Here is a 24,143-nt window from a genome sequence, read left to right as displayed (position 1 = left end):
TTATTGTGAATGTGATCACATTAAAGAAACAATACAAATTAGTGACGCCAGCAACCAGATGTTCTCCAAGTACTTCATGAGAGTGGCTAATGCTTATGAGTATGTTTATAAATCAACTCCATTAAAAAGCTATAGAATATGAATTTCACACTCATTGTTAAAAAATTTTCACTGGAACAGGGACCGGCAAGCTAGACTTATGGAAAGATCTCTTTTTTATCTTGTCTTGATTATGTATCTATCACAAATAATTTTAAAATAAATGTAATGAGTTATACCTATATGGAATATGGTCCAGAACAAAATTTTTGCATTTGCACTTGAGTTTTCTGCAATTTTCCTAACTCATTTCATGCAGATGCAGGAATAGATCCTTCATCAAAGCCTGAACCCATTGGAGCTAATGTTCAAATGTCTAATGAACATCATGTTGACACAGATGTAACTGAACACCGTATTTAACGATATATCCCTTTAGGAATGTCAGGCTCCTCATATGCTGTTGATGTTAATTTTCCATTATCACGGAATATTCTTGGCATTAAGCCTACAGCTTGGCAAGTGTCAGACTACATATTGAAACGTTTGATGCCGAGACACTCCCAGGATTCATTCTGGCACATAACAACTTGAACCATGACAATTTTTTTGTATAAGTGAGAAATTGCATTGTCTTTAGGATTCCTTATAGGGTGATACATTTCTCCCGTAAATGGCTGGGTAAGTTGGTTCCCAAATTAATGCTGTCATGTAAATGAATGCTTTATTTTAATATTTGTGTTCTTTGATTTCATACGACAAATATGAAAATGACTCTATTGTGTTTGTTCACAATATTATCTCACTGAGGAACTGAGAGTGATAGTTTTGGAAATGTGCTAGCATTTTTGTCAGCAGGTCTGTAAATTTGAAATGCCTTTATGGGTAGAGAATTCTTTTCTGCATATAATCTGCATCCTTTGCTATGTGGTAAATCTGCGTGAATGTCACCTGGGGGATGTAGTATCCGGGAACAGTGGTTTGCTGTCCACAAAGCTCTCCAGTACTTCCAGTCCGTGAAGCTTCAGGCATAGGAAGAAGCAGCATTCAATTGGCAGCCAATAATGGATGATACTGTCACAGAGATGATTTTTATAACTTGCTGGTAGCAAGTGTGTGGCCCACTGTACTTTTCAGTGTCCAATGTGTAACTGTGTGGTGACGGTGACAAATATATGTAGAATGCAGTGTTGTAGTTATTTGTGTTATTGTTGTTGTTGTTGATGATGACGATGAGAATGAGTAAAACACAGTGCTAGCATGCAGATTATGCTTCTCATAAAAAGGGGCCACTCAGTCTAACAACCCCATGGGAGAGATGGGTGACAATTTGTCACATACCCTTACTCCACGAGTATAGGCAATGAATGACATTTGGAGTTTTATGTGGACATGGCATACGCCTAACTGTGATAGTTAAATGTTAAGCTATTTTCAGTGAATCCTGAGAAAATATGCATGTAAAAAATGTGTCTATCATAATTAGTAAGTGATTTGTACAACAGGAATATTGAGTGACACCATGTGTAATTGTTTGCATATTCCAGGTTCATTTTTGTCATATCAGAGGGGTTGTAAATGTTGTTTCTATTTGGCTCCAGTTACTCCAAAGGAAGTGTTGGTAATATCTAACATTTTAGAGCTCTATCAAAATTTTATGTTATGCACAAATGAAGATCTGTGAAAAATCACAGAAAAGAATTGGCAAGTGGATACTTTTCTTGTTTGATTGTGCTAACGCTTACTGAACTTAAGTCTGCCATTTTGTGTTCTACCAGGTGTGGTGACACAGTGTTTAAGGTACTAGACTCACATTTGAATAGGCTATAAAGAGATCTATTTTAATTGATTGTCCTTTTATTTTTTATACTCCAATAGCAGTTTAATCTTCTACATATATGGAACTTTTCAGGATATTTTGTGAAATGTGCACAGTATTTCAGCTTTTTATTTATTTACATTTTCTTTGCGTGGAGCCATCGTAATGATGGCTTTTGCAAATGTCAGACTTAATACTATGGTTATATTTACACTTATAAAATACACTATATTCTGTAGCTGTTGCTTCTTATGTCTGTTTTTTACCTTAATCACATTACAGCTGTTACAATCACTATCTTAAAATTCGTTGAAAGAATATAAACATTTTTCTATTAGAAAAGATTTTAATTTTGTTTTAAAAACATTTCCTGTGTACGTTCTTAGAGCGTTTGGTAGCTTGTTATACCAAATCAAACCATTGATATATGGACTTCTATCAGTCATTTTTAACGTTGTTCTGTTACGGAAATAGTTACACTTTGTTCTAGTGTTGTGATCATGTACATCACTGCCCTTGATAGCTTCTGTTCGTTGACTATTTTGAAGATGTGCAGAGAATACATTGTCAGATATTTGTGCTGCAAAACACTTCACGACATTAATCTCTATGTCCCATCCCATGTATATGTCTTATTGCTCTTTTCTGTATTCCCGGCGGGGTCAGGGATTTTCACCTGCCTCAAGATGACTGGGTGTTTGTGTTTTCCTCATCATTTCATCATCATCCAAGAAAGTGGCGAGATTGGATTGAGCAAAGGTGGGGAATTTGTAAGGGCACTGATAACCGTGCAGTTGAGCACCCCACAAACCAAACATCATCATCATCATCTTTTCTGTAGTAGTAGTATTCTTTTTAAATGTACATTGGCTCCACAGCCCCATAGTTCAATTCCGTAATTGAGAAAGGGATAAAGTGTTCCATAATATACTAATTTCAGTGCTTGGATAGGAACTATCTTTGCGAGCTGGCTGAGGAGATATGTGGCACTACTGACTTTTCCACATACAAAATTAATGTGATATGTCTACTGCAAATTTTCATCAATTTACAGTTACCATTTTCTGTTGCAGAGATACTACACATACTATTCATATCGTTTTGGTGAGAACTGCCTGTTTTAAATGTCAGTAGTTGAGATTTGGTGACATTCACCTTGAGTCCCTGATCATTGAAATATTTTGATACTTGTGTTACACCACTAGTAGCAAGAGATTCTAGCTCATTAGATTCACTTCCATAGAATAAGATTGACGTGTCATCTGCATAGCTTACAATATAGGAGTTAATGGGTTGTGCAATGTCATTAATATATATAAGGAAGAGAAAGGGTCCAAGGATTGAGCCCTATGCTACACCTTGTAATACAGGTTCACTGGTGGACTGGGAGTTCATGATTTTATTATCTAGTTTGTATGACAATTTAGTGCTTTGCTTATAATTCAGCAGGTATGTGGTTAGAAGATTCATAGCTTGATCCCCAATACTACAAGATTTTAGCTTTTTAAGAAGTTCCCTATCTATGGTTTACCTTATCAAATGCTCTTGTCAGGTCCAAAAATATACATGCAGTCTGCATCTTCTGGTCCAACAGACAGTAAACTTCATGGTTGAACTGTGTAACTGCTGTGGTTGTACTTAGCTCTTTTCTGAAGCCATGCTGCAAATTTACAAGCAGTTTATGTTTTGTGAAAAAGGCACTTAGCTAAGAAAGGATAATGCTTTCAAATATCTTACTAAAAGTGGGAATTAATGACATTTGTCTATAGCTGGAGACATCTTCTATACTTCCCTTTTTATACACTGGTCTCACTGCACTCATTTTTAGTACTGTTGGATACATGTTTTCTCTAGTGCTGCAATTAGTCAGGTGAGTAAGAGGTTTAGAGATTTCTTTTAAGCACGATTTAGTAATAGCTCTGGATACGCCATCCCATCCAGATGAAAATTTTTTCTTTACATGTATATTGCCCAGAGAACCTCCTGCTCATTCACTTCCACAAATTCAAATTCGGCACACTGGATGAGAAGGCATCAGGTCTCTACCTGTGAATCTGTAATATGGCTTGATTGTTTGCTAGAAATGTAGTAGTTATTAAAAATAATTCATATAGTATCTGGGTTTTTTTTATAATGTTACCATCATCTCTTATGCCGAGTGGTTCCATGTTCATCTTGTTGGGACCTTTTCGGTATTTGTCAATCAGCTTCCCAGCTCATTGCTAAATACAGCTTCATAGCCAAGGCACTACTTTTCAGTGATCACTTAGTTTATATCCACAGAACCTTTCATTTTATGTTTGTAGCTTATTTGTTTTCTTTATATGTATAAATTTATTCTGGTACTGTTTGTAGTGTTTCAGTTTAGGTCTTGTGATATTAAAGAAGTTGACTCTCCTGGTGTACAGTATTCTGATCTCAGATGATTACAGTCATTCTTTTCAATTCTGGTTGAATTTATATCTATGTCTAAATCCAAATTTCTCAAGCCATTGCACATTGTGTGTATTTGTGGTGTACAAAATAATTCCTTCCTTCCATTTTTGCCCCATTTGCAAAAAATCTGTGGAAAGAAAGTTTGTTGTTAGACCTCCGTTATTGAAATTTCCCTTCTGGTAATTATACAAGTTATAAATTGGACTGATGATGCTCTCATGAGTACATAAAAGTGCAATGTAGCATGTAGCTATTCTTTGAATCCTCTATATCTCTTACAGTAATCCAAAGTGGTAAGGGTCTTGAACTGCTGAACAAGAGTTAGAATTGTTCAGACAAGTGTTATGTATGTAGTCTTGTTCATGGCTATATTACACATCCTTGTGATTCATCGGATAAATGTCTGTCTAGCATCAGCTTTTCTCTCGACTAGATATATATGGTCGTTCCACTTTAAATTGCTCCATGCAGGTACTCCTAGTTACAGTTATGACTGGTTTGAATGACTGATCACCAACTGTAAAATCAAACAATATCAGGTCTTGTGTTTACACACATTAGGCTAAATTTGTTTATGTTGAGCGTCACCTGCAAGGAATTGCACTTTCTTGGTGGAACAAGTATCCTCACTTAGAACCAGATCTCGTGAGCTGAGAAGTGGTTAAGAAGTGGACTCACGTTTGCTAGGTGCTGCATTCAAATCTCTGTGTGGCCATCCAAACACACAATTTCTGTGCTTTGTCTTAATAACTGGAAAGCCTTGTGGCTTTTTACACTCACAGTGGATCCTCTGCTATTCAGATTATCTACTACCTGTTGCTAGTAGAGAGATCAGATTCAATATAGAATCTAAAGGGTATTCCATCAGGTCCAATGGTTTTCATCAATCGGGCATCTTCAGTTAGTTTTCATTTTCATCCTCTTCTACTTCTGTATTTTTCATATTTTCATTCACCCAGAGATTGAAAGTAAAAATTGTGTTGTGAATGTCTCCAGTAAAGCAATTTTGGCAGACAAATTTTGCATTTGAGTTTTCGTTATGTCATCTGTCATTCCAATGTTGTCTTGATAATTAATCATCTGGACCGACAACTTTGTTCCATTAACTACTTTTACTTAGAAACAGAGCTTTTGATAATTTTCTTACAATCTGGGTGTCAGTAATCAGAAGAGGAAGTGGACAGTGGGTGTTTTAGGAGTACTTCTTATCTGAAGGATCTGTAAGATGCTGTAATTTAATTATCATTGGACACAGTCTTTCTGGAATATGCAACTGAAACAATATCATTGGTAAATCATATGCAGTGGACTGTTTCTCCTTTTATTTTAAGTGTTTTCAGTACCAATTATGTGATTCATTTTGTACGGACACTACCTGCAAAAGGAACATCTTGAGGTTCTTAACAGTGTAAATAACTCTTTGTCTGGCTTTCGAACATTTTCTCTTGCTGCATGCATGAGTCTGTTTTCTGCAAAGCTCTATGGATATTCTTGATCTCTTGCGTGACCTAGTACATTTTGCCTTAATCTGGCCATCTGATGTGGCCACGATATTACTTGTATTGATTACAACACTTCACTATTAAAATTATTTATTGATCACTAACATATTAGTTTGAAATCCTAATAGCAGCAGTTGCTTTTTTGCAGTTGTGTTGCATGAGTCATAAGCACAGTGTTGTTAATAGTGTGCAAGAAAATAATACTAAATTTCTCTTGACACAATGTGCAACACAAAGGAGTTAATAATAAAAAAAAAACTTGTAGTAGTTAGAAGTGTCAACAACAAGTGAGAACAAGGAAAGGAAACCAACCAGGAGGGCAGCAGTTCAGATCCCTGACTGGCCTTCCAGAGTTAGTTTTTTTATGGTTTTTTGTATTGCTTTAACCAAATGCTTGGATATTTCCTTTGAAGATGACATGGACAATTTCTTTCTCTACTCAGACAATGTGCCCTGCATCCAATGACCTCATCGTGAAAGGGATGTCAAACTCTGATCTTGCTTCCCTTCAAGAATTATCTTGTGTATGTTGAACAGAAACAGCCAAATGGAAGGCTCATTTGCTCTAGATCAACAAACCTGAGCAATGAGGGAACAATGCATAATTACTGAGCTGGCCAAACAAAATATATTGCAACATACTGTATAAAGCAGAGGATCAAGTAGGTAAAAAGACGAGGGTTAGTAGAAATCCTTGGGTAACAGAAGAAATATTGAATTTAACTGATGAAAGGACGAAATATAAAAATGCAGTAAATGAAGCAGGCAAAAGGAATACAAACATCTCAAAAATGAGATAGACAGAAAGTGCAAAATGGCTAAGCAGGGATGGCTAGAGGACAAATGTAAGGATGTAGAGGCTTATCTCACTATGGGTAAGATAGATACTGCCTACAGGAAAATTAGAGAGACCTTTGGAGAAAAGAGAGCCACTTGTATGAATATCAAGAGCTCAGATGGAAACCCAGTTCTAAGCAAAGAACGGAAATCAGAAAGGTGGAAGGAGTATATAGAGGGTCTATACAAGGGTGATGTACTTGAGGACAATATTGTGGAAATTGAAGAGAATGTAGATGAAGATGAAATGGGAGATATGATACTTCGTGAAGAGTTTGACAGAGCACTGAAAGACCTGAGTCGAAACAAGCCTCCGGGAGTGGACAACATTCCATTAGAATACTGACGGCCTTAGGAGAGCCAGTCATGACAAAACTCTACCATCTGGTGAGCAAGATGTATGAGACAGGTGAAACGCCCTCAGACCTCAAGAAGAATATAATAATTCCAATCTTAAAGAAAGCAGGTGTTGACAGATGTGAAAATTACCGAATAATAATAATTTAATAAGTCACAGCTGCAAAATACTAATGCGAATTCTTTACAGACTGGTAGAAGCCGACCTCGGGGAAGATCAGTTTGGATTCCGTAGAAATATTGGAACACGTGAGACAATACTGACTCTATGACGTATCTTAGAAGGAAGATTAAGGAAAGGCAAACCTACATTTCTAGCATTTGTAGACTTAGAGAAAGCTTTTGACAGTGTTGACTGGAATACTCTCTTTCAAATTCTGAAGGTGGCAGGGGTAAAATACAGGGAGCGAAAGGCTATTTACAATTTGTACAGTAACCAGATGGCAGTTATAAGAGTCGAGGGGCATGAAAGGGAAGCAGTGGTTGGAAAGGGAGCGAGACAGGGTTGTAGCCTCTCCCCGATGTTATTCAATCTGTATATTGAGCAAGCAGTAAAGGAACCAAAAGAAAAATTTGGAGTAGGTATTAAAATCAATGGAGAAGAAATAAATACTTAGAGGTTTGCCGATGACATTATAATTCTGTCAGAGACAGCAAAGGACTTGGAAGAGCAGTTGAACGGAATGGATAGTGCCTTGAAAGAAGGATATAAGATGAACATCAACAAAAGCAAAACGAGGATAATGGAATGTAGTCGAATTAAGTCGGGTGATGCTGAGGGAATTAGATTATGAAATGAGACACTTAAAGTAGTAAAGGAGTTTTGCTATTTAGGGAACAAAATAACTGATGATGGTCGAAGTGTAGATGATATAAAATGTAGACTGTGAATGCCAAGGAAAGCGTTTCTGAAGAAGAGAAATTTGTTAACACTGAGTATAGATTTAAGTGTCAAGAAGTCGTTTCTGAAAGTATTTGTATGGAGTGTAGCCATGTATGGAAGTGAAACATGGACGATAAATAGTTTGGACAAGAAGAGAATAGAAGTTTTCGAAATGCGGTGCTACAGAAGAATGCTGAAAATTAGATGGGTAGATCACATAACTAATGAGGAGGTATTGAATAGAATTGGGGAGGAGTTTGTGGCACAACTTGACTAGAAGAAGGTAGGATGTGTTCTGAGCATCAAGGAATCACCAATTTAGCATTGGAGGGGAGCATGGAGGGTAAAAATCGTAGAGGGAGGCCAAGAGGTGAATACACTAAACAGATTCAGAAGGATGTAGGTTGCAGTAAGTACTGGGAGATGAAGAAGCTTGCACAGGATAGAGTAGCATGGAGAGCTGCATCAAACCAGTCTCAGGACTGAAGACCACAACAACAACAACTGTATTAAATTATGCAAACTATCTGATGCAAACCATTCTGTTGAATTCTTGAAATTTCTCACTCTTACCCATTCTTACAACACGGTATTTATTTGTCTGAAATGCTTTATTGTAATGCTGCAACAACTAAGGTTCCACAAACTCGGACAGTCCTTCCTTGGAAAGCTGTAATGCTATTAAGAGTCCACTTTTCTCGATAGACATAAGTTATTCTGAAATAAATTACTTTTTTGTCTCTAACATTTCTCAAGTTGTTTTCAAGTGTACTACACCTGAACTTCTACAATTTCAAAATAACCAGTGGGTCTCCGAAGGTGAGAAGATGTTTTTTTCACAAAACACTATTGAGAAAGTTAGAGAACTATCATTTGTTAAAGACTGTTGAATGATCCTACTGCCACAAACATACATCTCATGTAAGGACCATGAAGTCAAGATAAAAGAAATCATGTCTTATACGGAAGCATATAGACAGTTGCTTTTCTTCTGGCATTTGTGAGTGGGATGGGAAAGGGAACAACTAGCAGTTGTACAAGGTACCATCTGCCATGCACCGTGTGGTGGTTTGCATATGATGCTGTAGATATTTATCTTGTAATTTGACATCATGCATGGAAAATACTGCAATCTCTGACATGAAATAACTTGGGAACAGTGAATGATAGAAGGTTGCTACAAATGGTCTCTGTATTGGAAATATTGTAAAAAATTGATAGATAGGACTCATAAGTAGTTTCAGATCTTTCTGACACATGGCAGTGGCTGCTATCATCACGATGCAGTGCTCCCATTATAGTTATTGGGAGCAGTCAGTGTAATGGATGGATGTCAACTTTTGGTGTATTGCAGCTAGTTACCAGACGTTGCCATTCAGTATATGTTGAATTCTGCCAATTACCCTTAATATTTCTGTAGATCTTTGTCAGTAGACAATACCTGTTCGCACTGTGCAATAAAGGGCAGACTTTGAAAATGATGTCCGCCATGATGATGATTGATTGGATCTTACATTGGTTGCACATGGGCCACATGGGAGGCTGCTTGGATGGTTTCATGAACAGACAAAACTGGTTGTTTTGGGGAATTGAAAACCTACTGTTTTGTCAATCTTGATTAGTACATTCCAAAAAATTGACCCACTAGGCTGAAGTATCCCGTATGCTTTTGTGTTTGTATTTGATGCAAAGAAAGTTCCTGATAGATTGCTGTATTAATGTTTTTGCAGTCAGACCAGATGATCACTTCATTAAAATTAATTGTCAAGAAGCTTATTATTTGTGCAGGGACTTTTTTTGATAGTTTTCGTAATGATATTTTCCATGTTGTTAAACAGTGTGGAATACTGTTTCCAGAAGACATCCATAAAATTGTTTCTATAATGATCAATGGCTTCAGATTGATCTTTGGGGGTGGGGTGTATCCTTGTACCACTGAACTGAATCTCACTGTTACCAGCTTGCACTTAGGGTACATCTGATCTGGCCATTGGAGACAGACTGTGTACATGTCTTGTCCTCTTCACTTCAGCAATTACCTATTCCAGTTAGTGCCCTTTAGTTCCTCCAGAGAAAAGCCAGGAGATAATTGTTAAAAGGAAAACATGTTAACAGTTGTACAGTTTCCACAACAGCAGTGCAGTTACTTATCACCTAAAAACCTGTTTACATAAATTCCACAAACTAAATGCTTTCTAGAACTACTTGTTAGCAGTAAGACTAATGTAAAACTTTGCCAAATCTCAACTCTGTCCTTTTAGTAACATTTTCTATTTGCACTGCCATCATGAGGAATAAATTTACCAATAATGCTATTTGCACTTAAGCTGAAATTGTGCCAATCCTCTTAAAACACCCATTCCCTTGCAAAATGCCATAACTCTCATGCACTTGCCTTGCAAGGTACCAATGGTGTTCATGTCACAACACAAAGGATTTGTGATAGATTCAGTTCCTGGCAGTTTCTAACTATATGTTTTTTTCCCTGATCAGCACTATGGATATATATAAATTTGATTTTGTTTCAGTAACAAATATTCTTATTGTGGGTTGCGCTCTATACAACACTCACACAGCTCTGCTTACTATACACACACACTCTCTAGATCACCATACAGTGCATGGCGGAGGATACCTTGTATCGCTGCTTGTCGTTTCCTTTCCTGTTTCATGGGCAGATGGAGTGAGAGAAAAATGACAGTCTGTTGTGTCTATGAGCCCTAATTTCCCTTATCTTGTCTTCGCAGTCCTCACTTGAGATGTCCTTTGGTGGCAGTAAAATAATTCTACAGTGTATCACATGATTCCCATTGGAGTTCAAGAAGTACTTCCATAATACTATGATGTTGTTGAATCTATTGGTAATAAATGTAGCAATACTCCTGTGAACTGCTTTGGTGTCTTCCACTGGTCTGACCTGGCAAAGATTTCAAACACTTCAGTGAATCGGTTGCACAAGTGTTGTCTGTGCTCACCTCTATAGATGAGCTGCTTTCTCCTGAAACTGTCCCAAAAAACAAAACTGACCATTTGCTTTTCCTACAACCAACCTTATACAAGGTGTGTTCATAAGTAATGCAGCCAAATTCATAAAAAATCCTTTATTGAATATATTCGTAAAAATAATCAAAAATTTTCAAAATAGCACCCTCTTGTGTCGATTCACTTCTGGAGGCAGTGTTTCCATGCCTGAAGGCATCCTGGAATGCCTTTTCCGGAATGTCCTTTAGAGCTTATGTAACATGCACCTGGACGCTTTCAATCATGTCCCAATGTTTTCCTTTCATGACTCCTTTTAACTGAGGAAACAAGAAAAAGCCAGCAGGAGACAGGTCAGGACTGTAAGGAGGCCGGGGAACCAATGGGGTCTTGGTCCTGGCCAGGAAGTCGATGACAATCAAGGTGCTGTCGCTCGGCGAGTTGTCGTGGTGAACTTTCCACATGTCCTTGATGTCGCTTGGGCAGCGCGAGACCCTCCTTTTTAGTCTTTTGAACACTTCCAAGTAGAAAGCTGAGTTCATGGCAGTCCCGGTAGGTATGAATTCATGATGGACAATGCCTCTGACGTCAAAGAAGACAATGAGCATGGTTTTGATCCTAGACTTAGTCATGCGTGCCTTCTTGGCATGGGGTGACGTTGAGGTGTGCCACTCTGAACTCTGCCAAAAGGCAGGGTCATACTAAAAAATCCATGACTCATCACCAGTGATAACTGAGTTTAAAAAATGAGGATCATTTTCACACATTTCCAACATTTCTCGGCACCGAAACACTTGCATGTGCTTGTGTTCGTTGGTCTACACTTTTGGGACGAGTTTGGCACACACCTTTCTCATGTTCAAATCTTCTGTCACAATGCGGAAAACAGTTGCTTTTGACATGTTTAGAGTTTGTGCTGTCAATTGAAGGCTCAGGTGTCTGTCAGAGCTCGAACAGTCGTGAACATGCGTTACATTTTTGTCGACTCGTGCGGTTGATAGCCGTCCACTGTGAGATTTGTCGGTGATCTCCTCTCGGCTCTCCATGAATGACTTGTGCCATCGGAAAACTTGTGATTTGGACAAGCAATCAGTTCCAAAGGCATGCTGAAGTAATGGAAACGTTTAGGTGGTGTACTTGCCAAGTTTAATGCAAAATTTGATAGTGTACCGTTGCTCTACAGAATGATGCATTGTGTCGTGTTACATAAACTCAAAACGGGGTTGACGGAAACGCATGTCCTGACTCTCCAGCAGCTCGCAGCCGAATGAGACAAAGAGCATTTTGAAGCTAACACCCAGTTACAACAAACTGTGGTGTACCGTTGCGTCAGAAAAAAATTGGTCGCGTTACCTATGGAATGCACTCGGTATGCTCATTCCATATCAGGTCATGTTGTTTCCTTTTGTTGCCATTATTTCAACTCGGGCATTATTAAATGCTTCTGCTGACATCAGGAAAACTCAGACATCTAAATTGTCTGCACATACTGGAATCTATCCAAAAAGCCAACTATACTTAGCTAATGATAGCTGATATGGCAGATGCTTATGCCTGTAGTGGCCCAGCAGTGTTCTTACTGTCTGGCCACCTTGACTACTTGCAGTCCCAGTGATAGAATTTTTTCCCTGTTCTAGTGGTCTCCTGCTTCACACATGATGTGTGCAAAAATCCTCCCAATGTTAAAATCTTGATTGGATAATTAATGAATAAAGAATGGTCATTTCTGAAGCTAATAACAATGTTACAGATGGACCAAAAGCTGTGGACCATAGACAATATGTATTCAGTTGCAAAAATATCATGAAACTAGGAGATGAGGAAATGTGTGTTGTCTGTTGAACTACAAAGGAACCTTGCACATTTCAGTAACTTGTTTTAGGGCAATGTGAAATGTGGTGCAAGGTCTGCGATGAAAGATGATTGTTGTTAATTATGTATCTTGAATCCACTGCAGTTAAAACTATTGTACATATTGGTTAGTTACATGCTCCTTATATCATTTGTATGATCAATCATAATGATGTGGAATGGGTCATTTGAAATGCACATTACACATTCATATGCAAAATAGAGAGATTCAGGATTGGAATTAAAATTCAAGGTGAAAGGATATCAGTGATATGATTCACTGATGACATTGCTATCCTGAGTGAAAGTGAAGAAGAATTACATGCTGCTAAATGGAATGAACAGTCTAAATAGTACAGAGTATGGATTGAGAATAAGTCAAAGAAAGATGGACGTAATGAGAAGCAACAGAAATGCGAACAATGAGATACTTAATATTGAGAATGATGGCCACGAAGTAGATGAAGTGAAGGAATTGTTCTACCTAGGCAGCAAAATAACCAGTGACAGTTGGAGCAAGGAGGACATCGAAAGCAGACTAGTACTGACAAAAAGGGCATTCCTGACCAAGAGAAGTCTACTAGTATCAAACATAGGCCTTAATTTGAGGAAGAAATTTCTGAGACTGTATGTTTGGAGCACAGCTTTGTATGATAAAGAAACACGGACTGTGGGAAAACCATAACAGAAGATAATCGAAGCATTTGAGATGTGGTGCTACAGACGAATACTGAAAATGAGGTGGACGGATAAGGTAAGAAATGAAGAGGTTCTGTGAAGAATCAGAGAGAAAAGGAGTATGTGAAAAATACTGAGAAGGAGAAGGGACAGGATGATAGACATCTTTTAAGACTTCAGGAAATGACTTCCATGGTACTAGAGGGAGCTGTAGTCGGTAACAACAGTAGAGGAAGACTGAGATTGGAATACATCCAGCAAATAATTGAGGACATAGGTTGCATGTGCTACTCTGAGATGAAAAGGTTACCACAGGAGAGGAATCTATGGCGGCTGCATCAAACCAGTCAGAAGATTGTTAAATGGAAAAGGAAGAAAAGAGAAAACACATGTTTCTCACATGTATTGGAATTGGATATACATCCTAATCTACTTCTCCTTCCTGTCTCTGTCTGTCTCCTTCTCCATCTCACTTTTTCATCTCCTCCTGCTTCCCCCCTGTCTATCCCCATCACTTCTTGCCTCTCTCTCTCTCTCTCTCTCTCTCTCTCTCTCTCTCTCTCTCTCTCTCTCTCTCTCTGTCACAAACATTTGCATTTTTATTTTTATAGATATGGCTGTAAGCGATCATCTATAACCCATAACTCTTTACACATTACAAAATTGGAAATTATTCTAGGAATGGAATGAGTTGTTAAGGAGTAAATTTTTCAGTGTGTTTTCAAATTATGCTTTGCTGTTTGTCAGACATTTTATATCATGGGTAAGTGATCAGAAATTTTGCTGGCATCTTTATGCACCCCATTTTGTGCTAAAGACAACCTTAATGTTTAATAATGAACGTCATTTTTTCTTCTGATATTGTAATTTTGTACATCTTTCTTTCTTTTGACCTGCATTGGATTATTTACAACAAACTCCATGAAGGAATAAATATATTCTGAGGCAAGAGTCAAAATGACTAACTCCTTAAACATATGTTTACGAGATGATGATGGGTGAGCACATTTTTGAATAATGAAGACTTTCTTTTTTAAAGCTGAGTTATCCCAGAACATTATTCCACACAACATCATTGAATGAAAATATGTAACCTTACTGATTTGTCTCTCCCAAAGTTTGGCAATAATTCTAAGTGCAAATGTGGCTGACCTAAGTTGTTAGAGGAGTTCCAAAATGCATTTTTTTGCAATTTTAATTCTCATTAACATTGACAACTAACATTTTTGACATTTCAACCCCTGTTGTTATTTCTTCACTATGTGTTACTATTACCATTGGTATAGTACCCTAGAGGTCCAGAACTGAATGTGTTGTGTCTTTTTAAAATTGAAATTTAGGCCATTTGCAGAAAACCAGTCAATGATATTTTTATGAGCTTTGTTTGCCATTTCTTCTGTTGCTGTATTTATCTTTGGATTGATTACAATAATAGTGTCTTCTGCAAAAAGAACTAATTCTACAAGAAACTGGTGTAGGCATGCATATTCAAACACGAAGATATGTAAACAGGCAATCGGCAACGCCTATATAAGACAACAAGTGTCTGGTGCAGTTGTTAGATCGGTTATTGCTGCTACAATAGCAGGTTATCAAGATTTAAGTGACTTGGAACATGGTGTTACAATCGGCATGACCATTTAAGGGGTGTATTGTGAATATCAGGAATCTGGTAAAACATCAAATCTCTGCCATCGCTGGGGCTGGAAAAAGATCCTGCAAGAACAAGACCAACAATGACTGAAGAGAATCGTTCAGTGTGACAGAAGTACAACCCTCCCACAAATTGCTGCAGATTTCAATGCTGGGCCATTAACAAGAGTCAGAGTGCGAACCATTCAGTGGAACATCATCGATATGGGCTTTCGGAGCCAAAGGCCTACTCGTGTACCCTTGATGAATGCACGACATAAAGCTTTACTCCTCGCATGGTCCCGCCAACACTGACATTGGACTGCTTATGACTGGAAACATGTTGCCTGGTCAGACGAGTCTCATTTCAAATTGTATTGAGAGGATGAATGTGTATGGATATGGAGACAACCTCATGAATCTGTAGACCCTGCATGTCATCAGGGGATTGTTCAAACTGGTGGAGGCTCTGTATTGATGTTGGGCGTGTGCAGTTGGAGTAATATGGGGCCCCTGATACGTCTAGATACGACTCTGACAGGTGACACATATGTAAGCATCCTATCTGATCACCTGCATCCACTCATGTCCATTGCACATTCCGACAGACTTCGGCAATTTCAGCAGAACACTGTGACACCCCACACATCCAGAACTGCTAAGAGTGCCTCCAGAAGCTCCCTTTTCAATTTAAACCTTCCGCTGGCCACCAAACTCCCCAGACATGAACATTATTGAGCATATCTGGGATGCCTTGCAATGTGCTGTTCAGAAGAGATCTCCACCCCCTTGTACTTGTACAGATTTGTGGAGAGCCCTGCAGGATTCATGGTGTCATTTCCCTTTAAAACTACTTCAGAATTAGTCAAGTCCATGCCAAGTCGTGTTGTGGCAGTTCTGCATAGTCACAGGGGTCCTATACCATATTAGGCAGGTGTACCAGTTTCTTTGGCTCTTCAGAGTATACGGACCTAAGTTTGGGCTTTGGGGAACCCCATATGTGGTTTCTCCCCATTCAGAAGAATCTTCCCTACTTGCATTGATTGGATTATTAAGTATAACCTTATGCAGTCTTTTAGTTAGATATGAAATGATCCATCGGTTGGCTGTCCCATCAGTTCCATAAAACTTTGTTTTGTCCAGGAGAATATTGTGAATCTCACAGTCAGATGCATTGGATAATCACAGAAAATATCAGCAGGTATCATCCACCATTATGCTTGCTATCCAATTATGCACACTTTGAAGCATGCATTGGCGTATGCAGCTTGTTACAACTTTGCACTTTGGATCCATGCTGCCATGAGATAGGCACAATGCAGTGGTCCTTAAGTGCAGAATACAAGTGAAACAAATTCTCCTGTAGTGCATCTATACATCTAAATGTGATAGAGACAAAATCATAATTGTGTTGAAGTAAAACTTCAGGGGAAAACATCCATCAGAGAAAGATGTACATTATGATTTCCATACAAAATGAATAAGGACAAGATAGAAATTCAAGATAAGATCCACAGATTAGCAATTGCATGTTTAAACAAAGAAAAAGATTGTAGATGATTGAGCCGTATTCCAAAACCTGTAATGATAAATCAGTGGAACGGGATAATGTATTTCAGTAGCATTATGTGTGGAATTTGGGATAAATGTGTAAAGAGATGAATTTTTTCTGTAAAATAATATTAGTTTAAGTAGATGACAGTACACACATTTTTTTAATACAATATATCTTATGCTGTTCCATTTCATTTGAGGTGGATAAGTGTGAACTTCTTTGATAGTAGGCTATACAGGTAAGTATCTAACTACAAATTCAAAGGTTCAGTCCCCTTGAAAATGTAAAGTTCACCACTTCCAGTGTTTTGTTTTTTTTTTTTTTATATGGAAAAAAGGAAAAAAAATCAGCATTTAGGATAGACTGCTACACATCATATAGAGGAGAAGCTGAATGGCAGGTTGGCAGGCAGGCACATTTAAAAAGTAGACTGATGGATATTATTAAGTTATCGGACAAAGTCCTTCATGAGGTGTAGATACATGCATATGAATTCATACACGCACAACTCATACACACATGATTACTGTTGTCCCTGGTCACTGAGGCTGCTATGTTATTCCATTCTAGATTTTCTGTTATGTGAAATAAAATAAATCAAGGTGAATAATGGTTTTTATCCTACTTTAAACTGAAGGTCCTTCTGTAATTGGTTTATGAGCCAGTAGTTACTTTAAACTGCAGGTCCTTCTGTAATTGGTTTATGAGCCAGTAGTTAGGTTGGAGGTTATATTGTACTACTTCCGTTGGGATCATTCTTAGTAAAGCAGTGTTATACAGGGTGAGACACTAACTATTGCCACCACGAATAGCTCTGAAAGTATGATAGTAGCTGAAAACTTCGTGGGACAAAAGTTGCCTGGGACAACGGGGGCCATAATATGATGTTGGTTTTCTGTTGCTAGGTGGTATTGCTTCCGAGATATGAAGGTCAACTTTGTTTTTTTTTTTTTTTTTTAATGGGATGCTATAGTTTGGTACTTAATTTCTAATCGCAGCTATCGAGACGAATCCAATGATGTGTAACAGTAAGGTCTTTGCAGTGCTGCAATTTTCTTATCATGGATTGAGTGGTCTTCTTTATCACATAGGCACTTATCAAAGCACATACTCTGACAGTTCTCTCTCACATATCTTCAGGTGTAGTTGGAATGTCTTTATAAACAATGTATTTTACGAATACCCACAAGAAAAAAGCCAGAGGTGTCAAGTCTGGCAAATGAGCCAGCCACTCACTTCTCCTCCACATCCAATCCAACGATTTGGGTATTGTCTCTGCATCTCATTTATAGCCATCAGTGAAAAATGTGCCGGACACCCATCATGTTGATACCACATTCTTTTCCTTGTTCCTAAAGGTATTTCTTCCAATAACAGACCTAATGTTTCTTGCAGGAACGTGGTGTACTTCCTACCATTAAGGTTTCCTTCGATGAAATAGGGGCCTATAATTCTGTCCTCCAAGAATACCACACCATACATTCAACGACCACGGTTTTTGGTGTGCAACTTGCTGCAGCCAACATGGATTTTCAATTTCCCAGTAATGCATGTTGTGAAAATTAACGTTTCAATGGTTCGTAATGTAGCCTCGTCAGTAAATAAAATCAAATTAATAAATGTGTCATCCCTCTGAATCTGAAGTTGAGCCCATCAGCAGAATTCAGTGTGATGCATACAATCCGTACCAGTTAATTCTTGGTGGAGACTGATATGGTAAGGGTGATATGCCGATGGAGAAAACGAACAATACTGCTCTCGTTCATGCCAGATTCCCTTGTGATTTGATGCGAACTAACACAAGGATGTCGAACAACAGTGGCAAGAATACCAATTTCTTTTTCCTTGTTAGTACCTTTCCCTTGCCGGATATGTTTCTGATGCGTTAAAGATCCAGCTGTTCTCAATTTATCATACACATATTTAAATGTACGACTCGTGTGTTGAGGATATCATTCAGTGTATAAGTCCCTAGCTCTCACTAAATTTTGTTGCCATTCTCCATAAATGAGAAGCATATCAACTTTTTCTTCGAAGGAATACATCATTCACATTTGCTTGATTCAACAATACTAGTCTTCCCCTTCCTATTAGTGTTGTATTGTGAAACTGTCGAATGGTATTTACATATCAATAGTACGTTAGATGGATACACCGTATTTGGCGAATATTTACTATTTGCGCTGTATACGAGAGAGAATTGACAGAGCATATGCTTCGATAAGTGCCAAAATGATCAAGAATACCATTCAATCCATGATAAGAAGATTGTAGCAGTGCACTGACACCTGTGGTCATCACTTCGAACACCCTCTAAATGGATGTTCATGTCAACTTTTTGACCTTCATTGCCCTTCAAAGACCTTACTGTCACACATCATTGGATTCGTCTCGATAGCCACTGCCAGAAAATAAGAACCAAACTATAGCATCCCATTTAAAAAAGCAAAGTTGACCTTCATATCTCTGGTGCGATCCCACCTAGCAACAAAAAACCAACCTCATATTATGGCCCCCATTGTCCCATGCAACATTTGTCCCACGAGCTTTTCAGCTACTATCATACTTTCAGAGTTTTTTTCTAGGTGGCAATAGTTAGTGACTCAGCCTTTATATTCAAATTGATGACAGGGTTAGGTTATGATCCTTAATTGGAGATTGCCCACTGAGAATGACATAAATGTGTTTTAAAATGCTTGGAACATATGAAAAGAAGCAAAGATAATTGTGTTTTGTATGGGAAAACCTCTACTGCAATACTCAAATGGATTTACGCACTCAGTCTGTTATTTATTTAAACTTTTCTTTTGTTTCACAATTGCTTTTGACTGTTGAGATTGTCAAATGATTATTTGTATAGAAAGGCACCCTATATTAGTAACATGAAATGAGAACACAATGATGTGAAAGTAAATTGGTGGAATCATATTTACCTAGAAAAGTTGCCACATACACAGGAATTGTAGTGTCTTCACATTATGTGTTTCCATCCATTTTGGTTTACAAAAATTTAACTGCACTTGATGTTGTGACAATGTTAAAATGGGGTTGTTGAAAGAACGTTTATCAAGAAGACTCTCTCTCTCTCTCTCTCTCTCTCTCTCTCTCTCTCTCTCTCTCTCTCTCTCTCTCTCTCTTTTTGAATGCAATACAGAAAATACCCCATTGTGGTTTCCAATTAGAACACACACATTCATGGGTGTAACTGTGTATGTTACATTGTTTGACAAATATTTTTATTTTTATTTGGCTTTATAAATCCTTTTTAATTTGATAATGGATAATTTTTCTCTTTCCTTTTCTCTGGTATCTACTATTGTATGTGCAAGAAAGGTGATCATTAATCTTCATTTGTTTGTTGAATAAGTGGGAAGATCTGTCAGTCTAGATACAGTTGGATCTATTGTGTGTCGTAGTAACAGCCTTGATATCAAAGACCAACTGTGAAAAAAGTGAGTGTGATGAAATAAAAAAAACGTGGATAAAATGCTAAAGCTACATTTTCAGGGGTACTCTGGATAAAATAACAACAGAAACTGCACTTACAAATGTGGGTCATTTTATATCTTTTGCCACACAAGTATTTACTATTTAGTGACACTTTGGTGAGGTACTTTCACCTTAATGCTGCCCAGCATGACTACTTTGAGTTGGTCTTACACTATTGTTGACATCTGTTTGAGCAGGAATAATTGAGATTTGACACAGTGCTTATACGGTAGATCTCTTGCAGCACAATCATGATAGAACATTAAGTGTGGGTAACAAAGTGACATCCAGAAAACAAAAAGAGCAAGAGATGTCATCAAGCACATTGTGATTCCTATTTGCTCTGGAGTTAGGCAAGCATCTGTTCAAGCTAAATTCTTATAAAAAAATACCAGTGTTGAAATAAATTATAGCAATAGTAACCAGTTAAGTTCAAGACCCTCTTTTTGCCCTTCGGCTGTCTTGATTCATTACAAATGTAATCCAACACACTCTACCAAAATAATTATGGAGCTATGCTGATTTATGACCACTTGCTATCCACAGTTCACAGGTGGAAAGCAGGTTCCATTGCATGCATATCTGTTTTGAGGATATCTCTGATGTGCTTAATACCACTTGAAACAAATCTTGTGGCAGAGGCAAATACCTTCATGTCTGTCAATTATTAATTTTGTTGCTGAGCAATGCCAAATTTCTTTGCCTGGCAATAAAAGACAGCATTTTTAGGTAAAAGATACACTTATTTTCAACACAGTCATGTTTAATGCCAGTCTAAAAAAATAATAGCCTTATTGGCTACATTTCAGTTACTTAACTTGCTGCTTATTGAAGAGATGTTGTGGTGTGTAACTTTGCTTTAATATAATTCCTCCATGTAAAATATCATGTGGGTTCAGTTTTATGCCTTGGCAGGAACTTTGCAACATGTTCACCAATTATAATGTATTCCACACATAGAAAATATTTTTAAGATGGATTTAATGCTAACAAAACTGATTCACAACTGCCTATCATGGCTAGAGACAAAACAAACAACAATTACATGATCACTTTATGTATTATTTAAATTGAATATAACTGAACTTACAATTGTATGCTTTCATAAAACTGATTAAGGATTTTAACTTACAAATCAAGACTACATATGTCATATAATCGGTATGTTGAAATATGTTGGCTTTCATAATGAAATTTAATGAAATACACACCAGTAACAATACTTTATTTATTTCTGCTAATTAATTTACAGTCACAGTATAACTGTTGGCCCTTACATAAATCTGGTGTCTTTACAAGGGGCTGTATCGTTATTGCTATTACTGTTTTGTATATTAATTCTACAAAGGATGATTTCAACCTTTATACACAGCTGGTTTAACGTATTTTTTGTTTTGTAATTAAATCTTGCTATCAATGAACAGAATTGAATACTATTGGTTTAATTTCATCATAAGTAAGCTGCTTTTCACATAGATACATTGGGTTAGCAATGTTACAAATTATTTCATATATAATTTTGCGTACACATCCTGTAATAGTATTGCAATCACTGATATGTGTGGAATCACACTGTCTTTTACTGCTACATTACAAGCACACATTGTACAGCTTTTTTTTCCAGTGAGAAGATTCCATAGCTGAAGACTGTGTCTGCAAAATACCCACCTCCTGCTATACTAACACTTTCATTTGACTCAAAACATTTTAGAGACACAGATTTCTTTAATTGTAGAAATAAATGAAAGTAGGAGGGTACCAGATTTTCTGATTAATGTGGATTTTTCCAACAATTCATACTTCATATCCCTCAGTTTTCTCATTGGACAAGTCTATTGTCAGATTTTGTTTCTCATCATGTTAGGCCTCATTTCTCATAGTCTTTCACTAATTTCATCCAGAAAACTGGCATTCAGGAAGAAGGAATCTCTTTTTATCCAACAAAAACACTGGAGTATGAGATAAACATAACCTTTTTTTTTGGAGCAGGACAGTGGGCTCACGCCTTTGATTGCTGTTCATTTCTGACGTGAAATGGTTTACCTGTTTCTCACCTCAATTTATAAATCAGTTGGTTTATTTTAAAACTGCCCAAACAGTTCTGACTAATTTGTTGTTCTTGTTGTTTTTGGTCAGCATTCACACAGACAGAACTCATCTTGCTTAAAACTACTTCTAGTAATCTTTTTTTTTTTTAATATCCCATAATCTTTCTTCTCTTATGTTTGTGATGTAAATCATTTATTACACCTTTCATCGCCAACTGTCCAGTCCATTTTATGTATATTTACAATGTTCTCCTCATGATTTCAGTTTTGGGGCATCTGTTAGCTGGTTCAGCAATAAGAAAAATAAAACTGCATGTGAATTTGGGCTGTTGAAAATGAGTGAGCACAGACTATATAAAACTTCATCAACTTTGGATTACAAATGATACTGTAATGGCATAACATTCTTGCTTATCAATTTGAACAAAAGACAAGCAACACAATTGTGGTAATATAAAAAAGTGTGTAAACAAAACCATTCTGAGAGTCAAATTGGCATCTGAATTACATAACGGAAATAAAATTTTCATGATATAAAGACCACTTGTGAGCCAAGCTGACAACTCTCACCATGTGCTCCCAACAGTTACTAGCTCTAAGGGCAGCATTGACTCATTATGGCATAGAATCCACAAGACAGCAAAAGAACATTAAAAGCTCAGCTACCCACAATGCTAAAATTGGTGAGAACAAGATACTAGGCATGCACACTCCCAGGAGTGGGTGCAGAATTCACTTTTTTTGGGGGGGGGGGGGGGGGGGAAGCCATAAGGATCAGGAGGTTGGACATGTTCTTACAGGATTTGAGAGATTAATTTTAAAATAAAAATACTCCCTCCCTCCCTCTCTCTCTCTCTCTTTCTCTCTCTCTGTATATTATTGAAATACTGGGCATTGCAGTAATGCATGGAGTTATCAGCTATACAGACCACTACTGGGTTGGTGTAGGTGAACAAACAACTGGACAAAATCTGTCATCAAGGCACAGTTTACTTTGTGTGACATGATGATGGATATACTGTGTGTCCCATTTCATCACATGTAAATGTTTTGCATTTAATGATACCAATACTGGCATGTACTCTGATGGGAAAGGGGTCTATCATTGCTTTACATACTTTTTTGACATATTTGTACCCCTTCATTGGCATATAACACAAGCTTTGTGTCCAATAGTCAATACTGTCATGTACCCACGCCAACTCAGTGGTCCTTTATGGGCATTTAAAAAGACATATGTGGCACAGTGGCCTCTTTTCTCATAACCAAGGTATGGTTTTGGTCATCATATTTTGTTGGTGTCCATTCAAAACTGTCTTATCTGATGCTCTATGACCTTATAGCTAACACCAGGGTGCTAATGAGGTAACTTGAACTGAGTTATTATTTCTAGAGAGCTGACATGGAAACCCATGAAAACCAAGACCCTCCAAAATAAATGGAATACACATTGCATTTGTTCCTGATTTGATTAAGATGGGTCCAGTGATATCCAGTATGTTGCCCTTTCTGTAAACATATATCAGCTAAATGCCCAGTTTAATGTCAGATGAATCATACTGTATGCAACACTCAATTAATCCGTTTGATGACTTCTGAAGAGTGGTGTCTCCGATGTAGTAATGCCTATGGTGCATTTGAAAATATGAAAGAAAACTTCATTTTTCAAGTTTACAGTCGACCTACTTCAAAGGTCAGAGAACTAAGCAAATAAATGACATATTTATGTTGATAAGAAAATGTCATATGTAAAAAAAAAAAAAAAAGTGTGTAATGGAATTAGGCATAGGTTAACAGCAAATTAAAAACATTATCTACAAGTGTTGATTAAAATCAGTAATGAAAAAAGAAATGTTATATTTGTTCTTGGCGAGAATCCTCACAATGTTTGTTAATCAGTAACATTGCATTATGTGTTTAATTTTAGAGGAGAGCTTTAAAGTTGCATTATGATCTGGTAAAATCTTGACCTGATTTTTTGTTGTTGTGAAAATGAGTTTGGTAAATGTGACCATGGATATGGACAACTAAAATCAGC

General features: G+C 37.4%; 1 long non-coding RNA gene across 1 annotated transcript in view; it reads left to right on the top strand.

Annotated features, from left to right (window-relative positions):
- LOC126162068 (uncharacterized) overlaps positions 1–23,913 on the top strand; it is a 29,188-nt gene extending 5,275 nt beyond the window's left edge. The window contains exon 2 of the long non-coding RNA XR_007535015.1: positions 22,371–23,913. This is a non-coding gene — a long non-coding RNA (uncharacterized LOC126162068). The remainder of the gene's footprint in view (positions 1–22,370) is intronic.
- Positions 23,914–24,143: the final 230 nt, after the last annotated feature.

This window comes from Schistocerca cancellata, chromosome 2 (assembly GCF_023864275.1).
Source record: "Schistocerca cancellata isolate TAMUIC-IGC-003103 chromosome 2, iqSchCanc2.1, whole genome shotgun sequence".
NCBI lineage: Eukaryota > Metazoa > Arthropoda > Insecta > Orthoptera > Acrididae > Schistocerca > Schistocerca cancellata.
Note: the sequence above shows the minus strand (reverse complement) of the source record. Positions and strands in the feature narration are given on the sequence as shown.